Source organism: Hemitrygon akajei, chromosome 27 (assembly GCF_048418815.1).
Source record: "Hemitrygon akajei chromosome 27, sHemAka1.3, whole genome shotgun sequence".
Classification (NCBI taxonomy): domain Eukaryota; kingdom Metazoa; phylum Chordata; class Chondrichthyes; order Myliobatiformes; family Dasyatidae; genus Hemitrygon; species Hemitrygon akajei.
The window spans coordinates 43770011-43789742 of NC_133150.1; the positions used below are offsets into that span (position 1 = coordinate 43770011).

Sequence of the window (19732 nt, forward strand, 5' to 3'; positions counted from 1 at the left end):
CTGATCAACAGAAAAAAGATTCTTTCTTGTCAAAGTGCAAAGAGATCTTTTTTAATTGATTTTTTAATGCATTTTCTATAACACTACAAAAAAAACTCCTAAGAACGAAATAGGACAAAGAGATCTCTACAAAGTGATCTAATTTAACTACAAATATAAAACACAAAATAATTCAGTTGTTATTTTCATGTAAAGCTCTTTGTATGACAACCGTGAAAGAATGTTAACTCTCAGTTATTGATAGTGAATACGAAGACATTAGAGATTATCTTTATTTGTCACATGTACATCGAAATATACAGTGAAATGGGCAGGTTGTGTCAAATCAAATCAAGGATTGTGCTGGGTAGCCCACACGAGTTGTCATGCTTCTGCTGCCAACATAGCATACCCACAACTCACTGGCACGAACCACATGCCTTTGGACTATGGGAGCAAACAGGAGCACCTCCTTCCCCCCCCCCCCCCCACATGTTGAAGAAAAACTTCCAAACGGGAACAAAATAAACGAACAAAACCCCCAATATAAAACACAAAATTAAAAGGCATATTTCAGTTCAGTTCAGCTGGGTGTTCATCACCTGCAGGCCAAAGATCACCCAGAAGTAGTAACAAAAAAGAGCAACCAGAACAGGAACTAGAACTAGAGCACATCATAAGAATTGAATTAGAGTCCAAATCTAAAATCGGTGTCAACTAAACTTTGATTCTTAATTTCTGCAGATCAGCTTCCACCAACTTTGTTTGTTCAACGCCAACCAGATGAAACATATTTTACAGAAAAATTGAGGGGAGCAAAAATATACTTAATGATACCTTTCTAAAAATTGTGCAGGACACAAGGGTTCTGATAGACGTGCACAAAGCTCTGAAACTGGCAGGGCATTCAGATTAATTTATTTATCACTTGTACATCTAATCGTATAATGAAATGTATAATTTACATTAACAGCCAAAATAACTTAAGAATGTGCTGGGGGCAGCCCGCAAGCACAGCCACACATTCCACATCAACACAGCATGTCCGTAATATTCAACAGAACAACACAAGCAACATCAGCAACAAAGCCAGCCAGCGACATGGTAGTGCAGTGGTTTGCACGAAGATCTACAAGACAGGTGACCTGGGTTCAATTCCCACCACTGCCTGTAAGGAGTTTCTACGTTCTCCTCGTGACTGCCTGGGTTCCCTCCCAATGCTCCAGTTTCCTCCCACAGTCCAAAGACGTACCGTTTGATAGGTCAGTTGGTCATTGTAATTTGTCCCCTGATTAGGCTAGGGTTAAATGGATGGGCTGCTGGGCAGTGAGCCTTGAAGGGTGAGAAGACCCTGTTCCATGCAGTACCTCAATAAAACAAGCTCTTTTCCACCCTGTTTACCCATCCAATCACAACCACAGACAGGCCTTCAGCCACAGGACAGGCTGCTTCAGGGCTTCCAACCTCCAGTCTCCAGCCTAGACTTGGGGACTTGCAGACATCGGGACTCTGCCTTCCAAACACACCGACCCAGGGGGCTTTGATCAACAGCTGTTGACTTACAGCCTCATCGATTTCAGTCTCTGACCTTCGGTACCAACTCCAGGACTTGCTGATCACAGGACTTTGAAATCCAATCCTCAAACTCCAGACTCGCACAGACATCTTTTCCAAACTCACCTGACTGGCAGACATCATGCATGTCAAGCTGATAAAGCTTAGATGGAAACCAATTCTGGATTTCAGGGAGATGGGGCAAATAGATCAATCTATGGAGAATGGCATGGCCTGAGTGGCTTTATTTTGCCATAACAATTCAATCCAAGAATGTGCTCATAATGATTGTACTCAGCATATTCCACTATGACCAAAGGACCAGGAGCACTGGCCTTTGAGTGGTACCATCTTAATTGGGAATCAGTCATTCTGAATTGGTTTATTACTGGTGCATGGATGGAGATAAGGTGGAAAACTCGGTGTGCCATTTGGATAGATCATTCTATACATAAACACTGAGATAGTACGAAAGGAAAACTAAACAGAATGCAGAAGATAGTGTTTTATTCATTACCCTGGGCATTGAAGTAAAACAAGGGAAAACAATGCGACACACACAAAATCCTGGAGGAACTCAGCAAGTGAGGCACCATCAATGGAAATGAACAAAGAGTTGAAGTTTCGGGCTGAGTTCCTTTTTCATGGAACAAAAAACAACAACAGTATGCAGGAGGAAGTGTTGACTGAGAAGTCAAGGTCATGTTTATCATGCAAGATGTCCTTTCAAGTGTCTTACAACAGCAGAATAAAAACTATCCTTGAGTCTGGTGGTACTGACTCACACCACCATGTTCAGGAACAGTTATTACCCATCAGTCATCAGGCTCTTGAACCAGAGGGAATAACTTCACTCAATTTCACTAGCTCCATCATTGAAATGTTCCCGGTAAGTGTGCATCACTTTTAATTACTGTTCATCTCATGTTTTTAATATGTATTATTTATTTATTGTTATTATTATTTCTTTATTTATGTATTTGTATTTTGTTGCCTTTTGCACACTGGTTGAACACCCAAACTGGTGTGGTTTTTCACTGATTCTATTATGGTTATTACTCTAGTACAGATTTATTAAGTATGCCTGCAAGAAAATGAATCTCAAGGTTCTATGTGTAACATATATGTATTTTGCTAATAAATTTACTTTGAACTTTTAACATGTTCTCAAGCTTTTGTATCTTCTGCCTGGTGGAATGGGGGAGAAGAGAGTATGACTGGAGTGAGAGGGTTTCTTCAATATGTTCACAGACACAGAGATTCTGCAGACACTGGAACTCAGCAGGTCCGATATATATCTCCACAGGTGCTGCTTGACATGCTGAGTAACTGCAGCATTTTGTGTGTATCACCCCTTGAGGCAGCAAGACAAGTAGACTCTTAATGGAGGTGATGCTGGTTTTTATTATAGACTGAGATGTGTCCACAGCTCTGCAATTAATTGTAGTTTTGAGCAGTTGCCGTACCAAGCTGTGATGCAGCCGAATACAATGGTTTCAATGGTACATCTGTAGAATATGAAGCAGGGGACGGAATGGAGCTTAATGGAATTATTTATTTATTGATTAATTAATTGAGATACAGCTTGCAGTAGGCTCTTTCAGCCAAGCAACCCCCAAATTTACCCTAGCTTAATCACGGGACAATTTATAATGGCTAATTAACCTACCAGCCGGTACATCGTTGGACTGTGGTAGGAAACTGGAGCTCCCGGAGCAAATTCACGCGGTCGCAGGGAGAATGTAAAAACTCCTTACCAACAGCAATGGGAATTGAACCCAAGTCTCTGGCACTGTACAGCGCTGTGCTAACCGGTACTATAAATTGTAGAATGGCAAAGTAAACTTGAAGGGCTGAATGGCCTATTTCTTTTCCTGTGTCCTGTGCTCTAAAATAAAAGTTAAGTTTTATACAGTATAGGTTCACTATTAAGCTAATATTAATTAATTTGAGAGGAAAGGTGTAGCAATTGTGTTTAGAAGGAGGATAAGAAACAACTATTCAGCGTTTGATTTTGGCTTTGATGTTAATAACAGAACCTGCGGACACTGTGAGAAACTAAAAAACTGGGACTGCTCTCCCCATGAGATGTTGGACGTCCCTGCACCTTCCTGCAGAATTCCTGGAGTCAAGCACAGATGCCTGTCTCACTGCCACCAGGAGGGCTCAGACTCCAGGAATGCTTTCAGCAGCCAAGCTCAGTAAACTCCCCACTGAGACAACGTTCGATTAAACTGGCACAAGTCACCGAGTGAAAACAGCTGCCAGGAAAAGGTAGACTTTATTTAATTGATTTACTTAAATACATTAGAACATTTTAACTGTCTGTGTTAACTTTTTAATTATTGATTAATACTTGTGAATGTGAATTGTCAATTTCAAGGAAGCTTTGACAACTGCTGATTTTAGAGGTGGGAGGATGCACCTTTAGAACAGAGATGAGGAGGAATTTTGTCAGCCAGAGTCTGGTGAATCTGGAAATCATTGCCACAGATGGCTGTGGAGGCCAGGTTATTGGGCATACTTAAAGCAACAGTTAATAGGTTCTTGATTAATAAGGGCTCAAAGGTTGCGGTGAGGAGGCAGGAGAATGGGATTGAAGAGGATAAAAAAAAATCAGGCATTATGGAATGGCAGAGCAAACTTAATGCTCTAATGCCATTCCTGTTTCTTATGCTCTTATGTAGTCAAGAGCCTTCAGTGAATGCAGCCAGCACCTTGCCCCTTGAGATGCCTCTCCACATGGGTGAGGTGGGAGTTGTTCCGCATCCCCAAGAAAAAAATTATGCCTGGAACCCACAGGAAGGAAGGTAGTGGGTGATCGGCTCAATTACACCTTTGTTTTATTTGATGATTTGAAGCTTAACTCTTTCAGCTTCTGGTGGATGTCACTGGCCAGGCCAGACTATGTTGACCGTTTGCAATTGCAATTGGAGGTGACTGGCTTTAAAGTCCTGGCTTCAGCCGTGCAGATGTAGAAAGAGTTGAGGATGATGAGGTCATAGTGTCATATAGCGTAGAAACAGGCCCTTCTGCCCATCTTGTCAATGCCAACCCTTTATGCCCATCTACACTATGGGAAGATTGGAACTTTACCCACTGACTGCTGTGCAAGATGTCAGTGAGAAGGCATCTGGAAAACTGTGCAAAGTTTTGGTCATCAAATTATAAGAAGGTTATGATTACACTGGAGATGCAGTAGGAAACATTCACAAGAACTCAGCTGTTGGAACTCAGCAGGTCAGGCAGCATCCATGCAAATGAACAAACTGTATATGTTTCAGACCGCAACTCTTCATCGGTCCTGATGAAATTTCTCAGCTGAAAACGTCGACTGTGTATTCTTTTCCATGGATGCTGCCTGACCTTCTGAGTTCCTCCAGCATTTTGTGCGTGTTCCTCTGTATTTGCAGCATCTGAAGAATCTCCTGTGTTCACAAGATTGTTGCCTCGACTGGAGGCCTTGAGTTATAAGGAGAGACTGGAGAGGCTGGGGCTTTTCCCTGGAGTGCAGGAGGCTGAGGAATAACCCTACAGAGGTTTATTAAACCATGCAGGGCAGTAGCATAGGGGTGTTTGAAACTAGAAGGCATGAGTTTAAGGGAAGACTTGAAAGGTTTAAAGAGAACTGGAGAGGCGTATTTTACACATGAAGGGTTGTGCTTGTATGGAGCTGCCAGAGCAAGTGTTAGAGGTGGGATCAATTACAACAATTAACAGACTTCTGGGCAGATTCACAATTAGGAAAGGTTTAGACTCTAACACTCATAAAAAAAGTTTGGGAACCCTTAATTTAGAGGCAAATGGATCAAACATTGGCAAGTGGAACAACTCGGGTGGGCAGATGGGTTGGCATGGATGAGTTGAGCCTAAGGGCCTATGACTCAATTACTCTAAGGCTAATCCCGTTTCCCTGCATTAGGATGGTATTCTTCCAATTATAAGCTCAAAAGATTCTGCAGAAGACGGAAATCCAGAGTAACATACAAAATGCTGGAGGAACTCAGAAGGTCTGCTGCATATCTTCCTAGATGCTGCCTGAGCTGCTGAGTTCCTGCAGCATTTTGTGCGTGTTACCCCTTGTTAGTTGCTTTCCTGAGATAACGAGAGGTGCAGGCAGAGTTAATGGAGGTTAGGCTAGTTTTCATGGTAGACTGAGATGTGTCCACAACTCTGCAGTTTATTGTAGTTCTGAGCAGAGCAGCTGCCACCCTGAGCTGTGGTACATCCAGATACAATGCCTTCAATGGTGCATCTGTGGAGAAAGTAAGGCAGGAGAATGGAGGTTGAGGGGATTATTTATTGATTTGTTTATTGAGATACTGCCTAGAGTAGGCCCTACCAGCCCTTCAATCCGCACCATCCAGCAATCCCCTAACTTAACCCCAGATTAATCACAGGACAATCTACAATGACCAATTAACCTATCAACCTGTACGTCGTTGGACTATGGAGGAAACTGTAGCTGCATGTACTATGGGGAGCAGTAAACAAACTCTTTACAGACAATGCAGGATTTGCACCTGTGTTGTTGGCACTGTAAAGCGTTATGCCAAGTACTGTGCTACTGTCCCATCTGGTATATAAATTAACCATTATAGAATGGCAGAGTAGACTTGATGGGCTGAATGGCCTATTTCTTTTCCTATGTCTTATGCTTTAATATAAAAATGAAATTTTGTACAGCACAGATTCATTACTAAGGCAAATATTAATTAATTTGAGAGGAAAGGTGTAGCAATTGTGTTTAGAAGGAGGATGAGAAACAGCTATTCAGTGTTTGATGTTGGCATTGATGTTAAAAACAGAACCTGCTGACACTGTGAGAAACTAAAAAACTGGGACTGCTCTCCCCATGAGATGTTGGACGTCCCTGCACCTTCCTGCAGAATTCCTGGAGTCAAGCACAGATGCCTGTCTCACTGCCACCAGGAGGGCTCAGACTCCAGGAATGCTTTCAACAGCCAAGCTCAGTAAACTCCCCACTGAGACAACGTTCGATTAAACTGGCACAAGTCACCGAGTGAAAACAGCTGCCAGGAAAAGGTAGACTTTATTTAATTGATCTGCTTCAATAAATTAAAATGTATTTAATTGATTTTAACTGTCAGAGGGTGGCAAATCTGTGGAATTCCTTGCCACACAGAAGGCTGTGGATGGCTAGTCATTGGGTATATTTCAGAATCAAAGTCAGGTTTAATATCACCAGTATACAGTATGTCGTGAAATCCGTTTTGTTTGAAGCAGAGGTTAATAGGTTCTGATTAATAAGGTTGTGAAAGGTTGCAGGGAGAAGACAGGAGAATGAGGTTGAAATGGATAATAAATCAGCCATGATGGAATGGCGGATGGACCAAATGGTCTAATTCTGCTCCTGTGTCTTATGTAGTCAAGGTCCTCCAGTGAATACAAATAGCACCGGGCACCTTGAGGTGCCTAAACCATGTGGGTGAGATGGATGTTGCCCTTCCCCCCCCCCCCCCCCCGCCCTGAGAAAATTGTGCCCAGGACCCACAGGAGGGAATATAGTGGGTGATCCGCTGCATTAAACCTTTGTTTTAATTGATGATTCAAAGCAGTTCCTGGTGGATGTCAGTGGCCAGGCCAGACTATGTTGACCGCTTGCAATTGCTATTGGAGGTGACTGGCTTCAAAGACCTGGCTTCTGCCATGCAGATGTAGAAAGAGTTAAGGATGATAGGAGGTCATACAGCATAGAAACAAGCCCTTCTTGTCAATGCCAACCCTTTATGCCCATCTACACTATGGAATGTTACCCTCTGAGACTTCATGTACTGCTGTTCAAGATGTCAGTGAGAAGGCATCAGGAATACTGTGCAAAGATTTGGTTGTCAAATTCTGAGAAGGATGTGATTACGCTGGAGATGCAGCAGGAAACATTCACCGGATTGTTGGAACTCAGCAGGTCAGGCACCATCCATGCAAATGAACAAACAGTTGGCTTTTCGGTCCGAGACCCTTGATCAGTCCTGATAAAGGTTCTCAGGCCAAAACATCAACTGTTTGTTCATCTTCATTGTGCTGTCCGACCTACTGAGTTCCTCCAGCATTTTGTGTGTATTGCTCTTTATTTACAGCATCTGTGTTCACAAGATTGTTGCCTAGACTGGAAGCCTTGAGTTATAAGGAGAGACTGGAGAGGCTGGGACTTCTCCCTGGAGTGTAGGAGCCGAGGAGTAACCTTACAGAGGTTTATTAAACCATGCAGGGCAGAAGTGAGATTGACTCTTGCAGTCTTTGCCCCAGCGTAAGGGTGTTTGAAACTAGAAAGCATTAGTTTAAGATAAGACTTTGAAAGTTTTAAAAAGAACTTGAGAGGCAAATTTTACACACAGTGAGTGGTGTTTGTGTAGAGCTGCTAGAGCAAGTGTTAGAGGTGGGATCAAATACGACAGTTAACAGACTTCTAGACAGATTTGCAGATAGGAAAGATTTAGAGCATGGGTTCCCAATCTGGGGTCCACAGACCCCTCAGTTAATGGTAGGGGTCCATGGTATTAAAAAAGTTTGGAAACTGCTGGTTTAGAGGGAAATAGTCAAACAAAGCTCAGGTAGGCACATGAGTTGGCATGGATGAGTTGAGCCAAAGGGCCTGCTGGTCTGCTGCCTAACTCTATGACTCTAAGACTAATCCCATTTGCCTGCATTAGGATGGTATCCTTCCAAGAATAAACACAAGAGATTCTGCAGGTGCTGGAAATCTAGAGCAACACACAAAATGCTGGAATAGCTTAGCAGGTCAGGCAGCATCTATGGAGAGGAATAAACAGTTAACGTTTTGGACTTTGACCCTTCATTGGGACTGGAGCGGAAGAGGTAAGAAACCAGAAAAAGAAGGTGGGAGTGGGGGAAAGAGTACAAGCTGACAGGTGATAAGTGAGACCAGGTGAGAGGGAAGTAGGTGGCTGGAGGGGAATAAAGAGTCAATATTTCAGACTGAAACTCTTTATCAGCTCAATTCCTTCAGTATTTCATGTGTGTTATCCTTCCAAGAATTTCCTTTCTAAGCATCTGTCTCAATGCCACTTAATTGGTAAGTCACTGATCACTTGATATCTAGACCCTGGACTACTCTTGTGGTTGTAGCATTCATGTGGCAGTTCCAATGATACTTCTGGGCAATGGTGACCTCCAAGCAGCATGGTGAACAGTGCAGTTTGAATATTGAAGGGAGATACTTCTATTTCTCTTTTTAGAGACAGTGATGGCACAAAACCTGTTCTTTTGCAAATGTTACTTGCCATTTATCAGTCCAAGTCTGAGCATTGCCCAGATCCTACTGTGTTTACGAATGAATTGCTTCACTATCTGGGAGTTACCCATGGAGTCAGACATTGTGCAATCTTCAAAGAACATCCCCACTTCTGACCTGTAGATGGAGGGAAGGGCATTGTTGAAAGAGCTCAACAAACAAATAAGGTTAAAACACCTTGTTAACCCATTCTGCCACAGCAGCACCTTCTGTAGGTGCTTCACTGTGAATTGGGCACGCAGGAAACTAATCTTCAAGCATCATAGTACTTCTGAGGTAAAGACCCCTGTGTCTCTGAGCCCTCTGGTACCCAATCCTTCCTATAAATGATCACTGTACACAATGCCCCAGATGTGGGCTAACAGGAGTTTTATAAGGTTGCATCCGGGAGAAACACACACAGTTACAGGAAGAACACACAGACACTACACAAATTGAGCTGGAGGTGAGGATCGAGCATGAGACGCTGGAGTGTGAGGCAGTGGCTGTACCAGCTGTTATTCATGCTCCTGTTAAAACGGCATGCACTTGAACTGCTGGGCCAGGTGTGTTCTCGAGCTGACAGATGCGACAATCTTAAACTTAAACTATGGTCAGAGTGCACCGTCAGCATGAGCAAGGAACATTATTCCAGCTGGATTATCAGGCAAAACACACATCTTTTGTTCAGGCATCAAGGTTAATCTTTAATTATATTGTAACAAAAAGAACCACAAAGACTATTCTACTGACACGGTCCAGTTCATCTCTTTGGTGAAATGAAGTTATGCCATCACGCAGCAACTTGTTTAAAAATGTCATTGTTGATGTCAAAGGCACTTGTCCTGTTGACAGAGATGACAAGCAGCATACTTCCTGTCTACAATATTTTGACCATCAACATCACTGTGACTCTAATATTTGTCGTTCAGACATTGCTCATTGTCCAATATTGTGGCATATTCACAAAGAAAAATGAGTGGAATTTGACTGATATTAAAATGAACTGCATACAAAGTCAAAATAAAACACATAGTATTTGTTTAATCATATTGGGAGAGTTGTCTTGAGGTATACAGTAATTTAGGTACCTTGTTTCCTTTGATTAATGTTGAATGTCAACTTCTGAGTTAACAAATCACAAAACAGTTTATCCTGAATGACATTAAGAAGGATTGTTCTTCTTCTAACCTTGACAAGTCCAACTATAATTGCTGAAAAAGATGTTGAATATCCCCCCACATCCCCTTAGCTTGTTCTGGCTTCTTCCCCCTTCCTTTCCAATCCTGATGAGGGATCTCAGCCTGAAACACCAGTTATTTATTCTTCTCCATAGATGCTGCCTGACCTGTGAGTTCCTCCAACACTCTGAATGTGTTAGTCTGGGTTTCCAGCATCTGCAGAATCACTTGCGTTTTGAATTTACAGTTGATTTTTTTTAAATGAATAGAGTGCTTGCAAAGAAATGGTTTCTTGCACTTTGAGTTGTCATTACAAAGTTTGTAGAGCTGATGTTAATATTTAAACACCTCACTTTAAAACTGGACACAAGAGACTGAATTCCCGCAATCATCATCATTCTCACCTCCCCCTGTGCCTACCCCCCCCGCCTCCTGGCTTCTGTCTATTATTACCCTCTCATCGGGAACTACCTCTTATCTGCCAACTCTTCCTCCACTGCTTATGAGAATGTCTTACGAGAGTAGGTTAAGTGAGCAAGAGCTTTTCTCTTTGGAGGTGTACAAGATGATAAGAGGCGTAGATCGAGACCTTTTCCGAGAGCAGAAATGGCTAATACGAGGGGCATAATTTTAAGGTGATTGGAGGAAACCAGAGTGGAGGGATGACACATCCAAGGTCAAGTTCAAGTTTATTTTCCTTTGACTGTACATACATACAACCAAACGAAATAATGTTCCTCTGGACCACGGTGCATCCACAATACGTATGTCACGCACAGCACATAAAACACTATAATACCACATGTTAATTAATAAACTGTCAGCAGTGTGTATCACTAACAGAAAAGAAGGACAGAATAAATACTTTCCCTGTTGATTGGAGCTGGAGAGGCCGCTGCGACCGTGTGCACCACCATCTTGTGACATGACAAGAAATGGGTTTTTTACTCAGAGAGCGGTGGGGGCATGGAATTACCTGGCCAGGGATGGTGCCAGAGGCAGATACATTGGCATGTGGATGATAGAAAAATGAAGGACTATATAAAGGGAAAGATTAGATTGGTTTAAAAGTTCAGCACAACATTGTGGGCTGAAGGATCTGCAGACTGTACTGTAATATTCTATCTTCTATATTCCTTCCCACCACCCCCCCCCCCTCGACCTTTTCTTGTGGGTGATCACATTCTTTCCAGTACTGGTTTTGATCCGACATTTTCTGTGTTGATTACTTCAAAGTAACATTCATTAAAAGAGGTCAGTATTAGGTCAAATCGGATTTTATTGGAAATTAAAATCATGAACAGCTTTGAGTGAAATTACAGTTATTCTTCAGATTATTATCCTCCAGAGCAGAGGTTCCTAAACCTTTTTTATGCTCTGGACCCTTACCATTAACCAAGGACCTCATGGCCCCTTGTTCTAGGGAGCTCTGGTTAGTGGTACAGTAACTGCTTCAGCCAAACAGACGGAAGGGAGAGAGTTGGGGGTAGGTGCCACGTTTAGGTTAAATTCACAAATAGAGTGTTTAAGTTTTGGTGTAGGTCTGGTCTGCCTGTGACTAGTGGTGTGCGATGGGGATCAGTTCTGGGTCTGTTAATAATAATAACTTTATTTATATAGAACCTTTCATACATTAAGATGCAGGATCAAAGTGCTTTACGTGGATTGTAAAGATAAATCAGTAAAGTCATAACATAAGAAACAAAACTAAAAATTATAAAAAGCAAGCATTATATGGAATAAAATGTGATTGAATATACTAAATTTTATAAATGTAATCAACATCAGACATCCCGCCTCTCTTGGAAGTTCTGGGAGTCTCCCGCATATTGATGGCGGCTCCTTGACGCTCACATATTATATACAATATCCTGGAAATCAATTTTTTTGAGAGCGAGTGAGTGGGGGGGGGGGGGGGAGAGAGAGAGAGAGACAGACAGAGAGAGCAAGTGACAAACGTAGCGACAGAGTGACCGAGGGAGCATCCTGATTGGTCTCTCTTTGTGCTAAGTAGACCTATCAGTTTTCTCTGTGGGCGGGCTTTACAGTCGGTTGATCTCTCCCTCTCCCTCTCCCTCTCCCTCTCTTTCATTGTCCATCAGTTCAGTTTAGTGCCTTGCAGCGCCATGGCAGAGTGTTCCAAAAAAAGAAAATATAAAAGGTGCTTCACCCCAGACTGCATTAAAGTGTACCCCTGCCTAATAGGAAAGTTTGCAAAAGAAATAGAAAAACTATTTGCATTAGCATCTAGCTATTAGCATTGAGACTGCCAACAAACTACTCAACAACGAATATAGATTTATATGTGTGTGTGTATAAATAGTTTCAATATGTGATCAAATAAATTGTTGTATTCTTTCATAATCAAATGTACTGTATTCATACATCCTTGGAGGTCGACCAGGGGGTGGGATGTGGGATGATTTGGGGTTGCAGGGGCAGGGGTGGTGGTGCTACCTCCCTGAAATGAGTTTTTGCAGGGTGGGATGTCTGCAACATCAACAAGCATTATGTAATCCTATAACAGGGGTTCCTAATCTTTTTCATGGCATGGACTCCTACCATTAACCGAGAGGCCCGTGGACCCTGGGCTGGGAACCCCTGTCCTACAAGCAGACCAAATTTAAAAAAGTAGGTTTTTGGAAGTGTTTTGAAACTTTCCACAGTACTAGCCTGGCATACCTCAGTCGGTAGAGTATTCCAGAATTTTGGTGCATAAGAGCAAAAGGCCACATCACCAGTTCTCGTATGCTTGGCTGTAGGATCTGTTGTTGTTTATCCTCTATATTAATGACATAGATCATATATGTCAAACCCAAGGCCCGCGGGCCAAATCCGGCCCACGGTGGAATTATCTTTGGCCCGCGAGATAATATCTAGTTACTACTAAAGCTGGCCCCAGTAATCGAAGCGCCTATGGCGTATGATATGGCTAATGCTGAGTTTATTCAGGTACCAGGTTTTCAGGGTTTTTAGTGTTTATTCGGCAGTCTTGCTCGGCAGTCTTCTTCATAAGAAACGGAATTTGTAAAGTGAAACACTTTGTAGTTATAGCAGAGACTGAGACACATGAGAGCAGGCTGAAAAAACGGAGGCAACGAAAGCTGCGTCCGCACGCGTCCGACTGATCCGGCCCGCATGAAGCTGCATTTTGCTCAATCCGGCCCGTGACCTAAAATGAGTTTGACACCCCTGACATAGATGATAATGTGATAAAGACCATCAGCAAATTTATAGATTACACCAAGATATGGGGATGTAGTAGACAGCGAGGAAAGCTATCAAAGCTTGCAAAGTCATCTGGACCAGCTGTGAAAACAGGCTGAAAAGTGCCAGATGGAATTTAATGCAGACAAGTGGGTGGCGTTGCACTTTGAGAGGACAAACTTGGGTAGGACTTACGCACTGACTGGTTAGGCACTGAGGTGTGTGATAGAACAAAGGGATACAGATCTGTAATTCCTTGAAAGTAACATCACAGGTAGATAGGGTCATAAAGACAGCTTTTGGCACACTGACCTTCATAAATCAGGGTAATGACTACAAGAGTTACGATGTTATGTTCGAGTTGTATAAGACATTGGTAAAGTCGAATATGGAGTATTGTGTAACACACAAAATGCTGGAGGAACTCAGCAGGTCAGGCAGCATCTTGGGAGAGAAATAAAGAGTCAATGTTTTAGGCTGAGACCCTTCATCAGGACTGGAAAGGAGTATTTTATGTGTGTTTCAGTATCCGTAGAATCTCTAGAGTCTACTTACTTTATTGTCACCAAACAATTGATACTAGAGCGTACAATCATCACAGCGATATTTGATTCTGCACTTCACGCTCCCTGAACTACAAATCCAAGTAAATATAATAAAAATTTAAATTATAAATCATAATTAAAAAAGGGAAAGTAAGGTAGTGCAAGTCGGGTCCGGATATTTGGAAGTTACGGCCCAGATCCGTGTCAGGATCCATTCAACAGTCTTATCACAGTTGGAAAGAAGCTGTTCCCAAATCTGGCCATACGACTCTTCAAGCACCATGGAGTATTGTATGTAGTTCTGGTCACCTAACTTCAGGAAAGATATCAATAAGCTTGAGTTAGTGGAGACAAAATTTACAAGTACGTTGCTAGGGCATGAGTTATAGAGCAAAGTTGAATGGGTTAGGATTTTATTCCCTGGGGCACAGGAGAATGAGGTACATAAGGTTATGAAGGGATAGGTAGGGTTCATGCATGCCGGTTTTTTTTCCCCTGACTGGAGATCATAGATTTAGGGTGAAAAGGAGAATCTGAGGGGGAACTTCTTCACTCAGAGGGTGGTGTGAGTTCAGAGTCAGATTGATTTATTTATCACATGCACATTGAAACCTACAGTGAAATGCCTTGTTTGCATTAACAACCAACACATTCAGAGATGTGCCGGGGACAGACTGCAAGTCTCACCACACATTCTGGTGCCAACATAGCTGCCAGCGGAAGTGGTAGATGTGGTTTCAACGGCAACATTTACGTTTGGTTAGGTGTGTGGATGAGAAAAGCATAGAGGATACGTGGATGTGGTCCAGTTGCAGGTAGGTGGGACAAGGCAGAAGAACAGGTCAGCATGGATTAGATGGACCAAAGAGCTTGTAACTGTGCTGTAGTGCTCTATGAAGCATTTGTTATGTAGGCCATGTATGATGTGTGTTAATTTAAGGTTATTTCAACATATTTTTGCCATGTTTGTATTGATACTAAGTCCGGTTGCCACAATAAACTTGAACTTGAACTTGAAAATTCAAGATTTTTTAAATGAAGTTTTAAATCAGACGTAGAGCTGAAGCAAATACTAGGGGTGTTATCAATGCAGAGATGCAAACAGGGTGGAGTTAAACTTTAACTGCTGGCTTCCTTCTCTGAACTCCTGTTGTCATGAAATACAAATCCACAGAGAACCTGCAATCTATTTCAGTCCATTAATCCAAGTTTATTAAATTTCACACACCAGTAACATTAGAGTGTGTCATTTTATTGTAATTATATACTCCTTAAATGAAAGTTGATAGCCACTTTAGATGAAGAGATCACTACCGTTCCATTAAAAATAACCCATCATATCCTCCACCTACTATTTACTGTGTTCTGAACCAGAATGAGCTGAATTAAGCAACAGAGGTTTAATCATGTGCTCTTGAGAGAAAATAATAACATTTGAGGGAAGTTCTTGAGTATAATCTTTTATCCATGGGTTCTTGGTTAAACAGGCTCTGCTTTCTTCAGAACTTGTCATGGTCCTCACCACCTTTGTCTTTGTAACTTTCTTCCTTTCTGCAGGGGGTCCAAGGGCTCTATGTTCCTTAGATTCAGGTCTTCTGACCAATCCAAAAGGTAATTGGTTTATTATTGTCATATGTAGCGAGATGCAGTAAAGTTGCAATAGCTGGCAATCTCAATATTCTGCAACACACACAAAATGCTGGTGGAACGCAGCAGGCCAGGCAGCATCTATAGGGAGAAGCACTGTCAATGGAAGGGTCTCGGCCCGAAACGTCGACAGCGCTTCTCCCTATAGATGCTGCCTGGCCTGCTGCGTTCCACCAGCATTTTGAGTGTGTTGCTCGAATTTTCCAGCATCTGCAGATATCCTCATGTCAACATTCTGCATATTGCCAGGGACTTCCATACTGTAAAAAGGCTGTATGGGATAGAGTTCATAAAATGTGAAATATAAAATATGTACAGGTCCAAACTAGAGATGGCGTAAAACTGGATCTTCTCTTAGGGAACAAGACAAGGCAGGTAACAGAAGAGTGTGTAGGGAACACTTTGGATCTACCGATCATAACTCCATATTTTCAAGATAAATATGGTGAAGTACGGGACTGGTCTTCGATTTGAGATTTTACAGTGGAGAAAGGCCATTTCTGATGGCATCAGAAGAGATCTAGCAGGTGTGGTTGTGACAGGTTGTTTTCTGGCAAAGGAATGCTTGCTAAGTGGGAGGCCTTCAAAGCTGACATATTGAAGAGTACAGAAATTGTATGTTCCTACTGGAACAAAATACAAAGTTAATGGGTTAGCTATGATTTCTATTCTAACTGGAACAGGGAACCTTGGATTTTAAGTGATGTTGAAGCCATGGCAAAGAAGTAGAAAAAAGAGGCACACCTCAGGTATAAGCATTTAAGATCAAATGAAGTGCTTGAGGAGCATAAAAAAGCCAGAGAATACTAAAGAGGGAAATCAGGAGGGCTAAACCAGAATGTGAGTGTTGTCTGGCAGACAAGGTGAAAGATAATAGCAAGAACTTCAATAGGTACATCAGCTACAAAAGGATAGCATGGGACAAAATGGTCCTCTTGAAGATCTGTGTCATCATCAACGCATGGGGCTGAAAGAGATGGTGGAAACCGTAAATTGATTTTTTTTTGCATTTGTATTTACTCGGAAGATGGACACAGAACTAAGAGCCTATGGAACTGAGGCAAAAGAGTAGTGAGGTCATGGACCATATCTGGATTACAGAAGAGGAGGTACTTGCTGCCTTAAGGCAAATTAGGGTGGATTAATCCACAGGGCCTGACAAGGTTTAATTTCAAACCTTGCAGAAGCCTAGTGCAGAAATTGTAGGGGACCTGGCATCGATACTGTATTAAAGCCACAGTGAGGTATTGAAGGACTGAAGATATTTAATGGTGTTCGATTGTTCAAGAAAGCCTCTAAGAGTAAGCCAGGAAATTATAAACCAGTGACACTGATGTCATTTGTGAGAGGGAGGTATTCTAAGAGACAGGATAAGTATCGGGATAGAGAGATCTGATTAGGGTTAGTCAACATGGCTTTGTCTATGGTAGGTCATGTCTATCCAGTCTTAATGAGTTCTTTGAGGAAGTTACGAGGAAGGTTGATGAAGGAAAGGCAGTGGATGTTGTCTACACAGACTTTAGCAAGGCCTTTGAAAAGTTTGAATGTCAGTTTGGAACAGATAGTAAAGTTGTCTGCTATTCAGGATGAAGTAGTCAATTGAATTCAACGTTGGCTGAGTGAGTAAAGCCAGCAGGTGGAAGGAGATTGTTTCGCTCTGACTGAAGGCCTGTGACTAGTGATGTGCTGCAGGGACTGATGCTCGGTCTGTTGTTGTCATCTATATCAATGATAATATGATAAACTGGATCATCAGATTTGCAGATGACAGCAAGATTGGGGGAATAATGGACAGTGAGAGAGGCTATCAAAGCTTGCATCTTGCTCTGGGCCAATGGAAAAATGGGCTGAAAAATAGCAGATGGAATTTAATGCAGACAAGTGTGAGGTGTTGAACTTTGGGAGGACCAACCAGGATAGGATTTACACATTGAAATGTAGGGAACTGAGGTGTCTGCTAGAACAACGGGATAGGGGAACACAGATCCACAATTCCTTGACAGTGGCATCGCAACTAGATGGGCCATAAAGTGAATGGTGATCTGTTGTTCAAGGAAGGCTCTAAAGAATAAGCCAGGAAATTATAGGCCAATGATCCAGACAGCAGTAGCAGGTAAGTTATTGGAAGGTATTCTAAGGGACCAGATATATAAGTATTAGTATAGACAAGGACTGATTAGAGGTAGTCAACATGGCTTTGTACAGTATGTGATAAGTTGTGTCTATCGAGGAGGTTAGCAGGAAAGTTGATGAAGGAAAGGCAGTGGATGTTATCAACATGGACTTTAGCAAAAGGCCTTTGACAAGGTCCTGCATAGGCGCTTGGTCAAGAAGGTTCAGTCGTTTGGCATTCAAGATGAGGTAGTAAATTGGATTAGGTATCGGCTTCATGGGAGAAGCAGAGAGTGCTAGTAAGTGGTTGCTTCTCTGACTGGAGGCCTGTGCCTAGTGGTGTGCCACAGATATTAGTGCTGGGTTGGCTTGTGATATGCACCAGCTGCTCGTACGACGGTCCACCACCTGCTCCCATGGTTTCACCTGACCCTGATCAGGGAGCTCAGCAGGTTCTTCACCTTGCCCAAGGGTGACCTGCCGGCTAGCAGAGGGAGGGAGCACCTTGCACCTCCTTTGGTAGAAACGTATTTCCACCCTGCCATCCATGGACAATGAAATAGTTTGATTAAATGTTTTTACTGAGTCTTGTTAGTAACAGTATACACTAGGCAACTTACAGCGTGGGAGCGATACATTTCTTATTGTAATTTATAGTATTTTTATGTATTGCATTGGACTGCTGCCACAAAACAACACATTTCATGGCATAAGGTATGTCAGCAGTATTAAACTTGACTCTGATACTTTTTCAACTGTACCACTGTGTACAGTTCTCATTGCTCTGTTATAGGAAAGATACCAAAGAGTGCAAGGAAGTTTTGCATGACTGTTGCCAGGGCCCAAATGCCTGAGTTATAGGGAGAGGTTGCAGAGGTTAGGACTTCATTCTTTGGAATGTAGCAGTCTGAAGGATGATCGTACAGAGCTGCATAATATCACGAGGGGCATGGACAGGGTGAATGAAAAACTAGAGGACCTAGGTTTAAGGGAAGATTTAAAAAGTACTGGGGCTAACTTCTTCACACAGAGTGCATATATAGAACTAGTGGCCAGAGGAATGAGTTGATGTGTCAGTTGAATAAAGACATTTGGATAAGCATATGGATAAACAGAAATACAGCATTAGCAGATACCTCAGCATTGTCAGGGACCCCTCCCATCCATCCCACAATCTCTTTGACATCAGGCAGAAGGTACCACAGATTAAGAACAAGGACTGTTAGGTGGAATAGCAGCTTCTTCCCCCAGGCTGAGAGACTTCTGAACGTCCTGCTGCCACCTAGTACACGTTATTTATGATAATGCCAGCAGCATTATAATGTTGTACATTTAACTATACGCTGTATATACAATTTATTTCTACTTGCACATCTACAGGTTGCTTTTTTATCTGTTAATTGTGTTGATATTATTTTATGTGTTGCATGTGGAATATGTACTGTATTTTGTACCTTGGTCTCTGAGGAACATTGTTACATTTAGCTATATGTACACGTGCACTGTTGAATGACAATAACCTTGAACTTAGATAAGAACCTGGGCAAATGTGATTTGCTTACTTTTGTATTATATTCAGCATGGATGCGTTTGACCGAGGGGTTTGATTCCTTGCTGTATAACTCTGATTCTCTGAAATTTTGTAAAGTCCAGACTAGGTCACAAGCCTGGGATGTTGCTCTTGTGAGGGAGATCTTCACCAGAGACCTTCAGTATAATATAGTTACAAAGTCCATGTGTATCAGGATACTGTAAGGATGGAACAGGTCCACTTGTCCATCAGGTTTACACTGAACGTCAAATGCTGTTTACAATGATACCATTTCTGTACTCTTCCGATATCAGAATCAGATTTAGTATCACTGGCATATGGCGTGAAATTTGTTAACTTAGTGGCAGCAGTACAGTAAAATACATGATAAATAAATATCGAGAAAGAAAACTGAGTTGCATTAAGCAGATATGTCTACTAAATAGTTAAGTTCAAATGAATGGTGCAAAAAAACAGAAATAAGAAGTAGTGAGGTAGTGTTCATGGGTTCAATGTCTATTTAGAAATCGGATGGCAGCCCGGAAGAAGCTGTTCCTGAATCCCTAACTGTGTGCCTCCGGGCTTCCATATATCCTTCCCGGCGGCCTGTCCTTGCTGGTAGATACTATGGAGGCAGGTACCCATAATGGAGCTGACTAATTTTACAAGCTTCTGCAACTTACGTCAATCTTGTACAGAAGCCCCCCACCCCCCAATACCATAC

The 19732-nt window shown here is 42.2% G+C and overlaps 1 long non-coding RNA gene across 4 annotated transcripts in view; it reads left to right on the forward strand.

Moving 5' to 3' along the window:
- LOC140717319 (uncharacterized) overlaps nucleotides 1-19732 on the forward strand; it is a 136795-nt gene that overhangs the window by 60512 nt on the left and 56551 nt on the right. For all 4 annotated transcript variants that reach the window (XR_012096516.1, XR_012096515.1, XR_012096517.1 and 1 more), the window contains 2 exons: nucleotides 3570-3807; nucleotides 6342-6579. This is a non-coding gene — a long non-coding RNA (uncharacterized lncRNA). The remainder of the gene's footprint in view (nucleotides 1-3569; nucleotides 3808-6341; nucleotides 6580-19732) is intronic.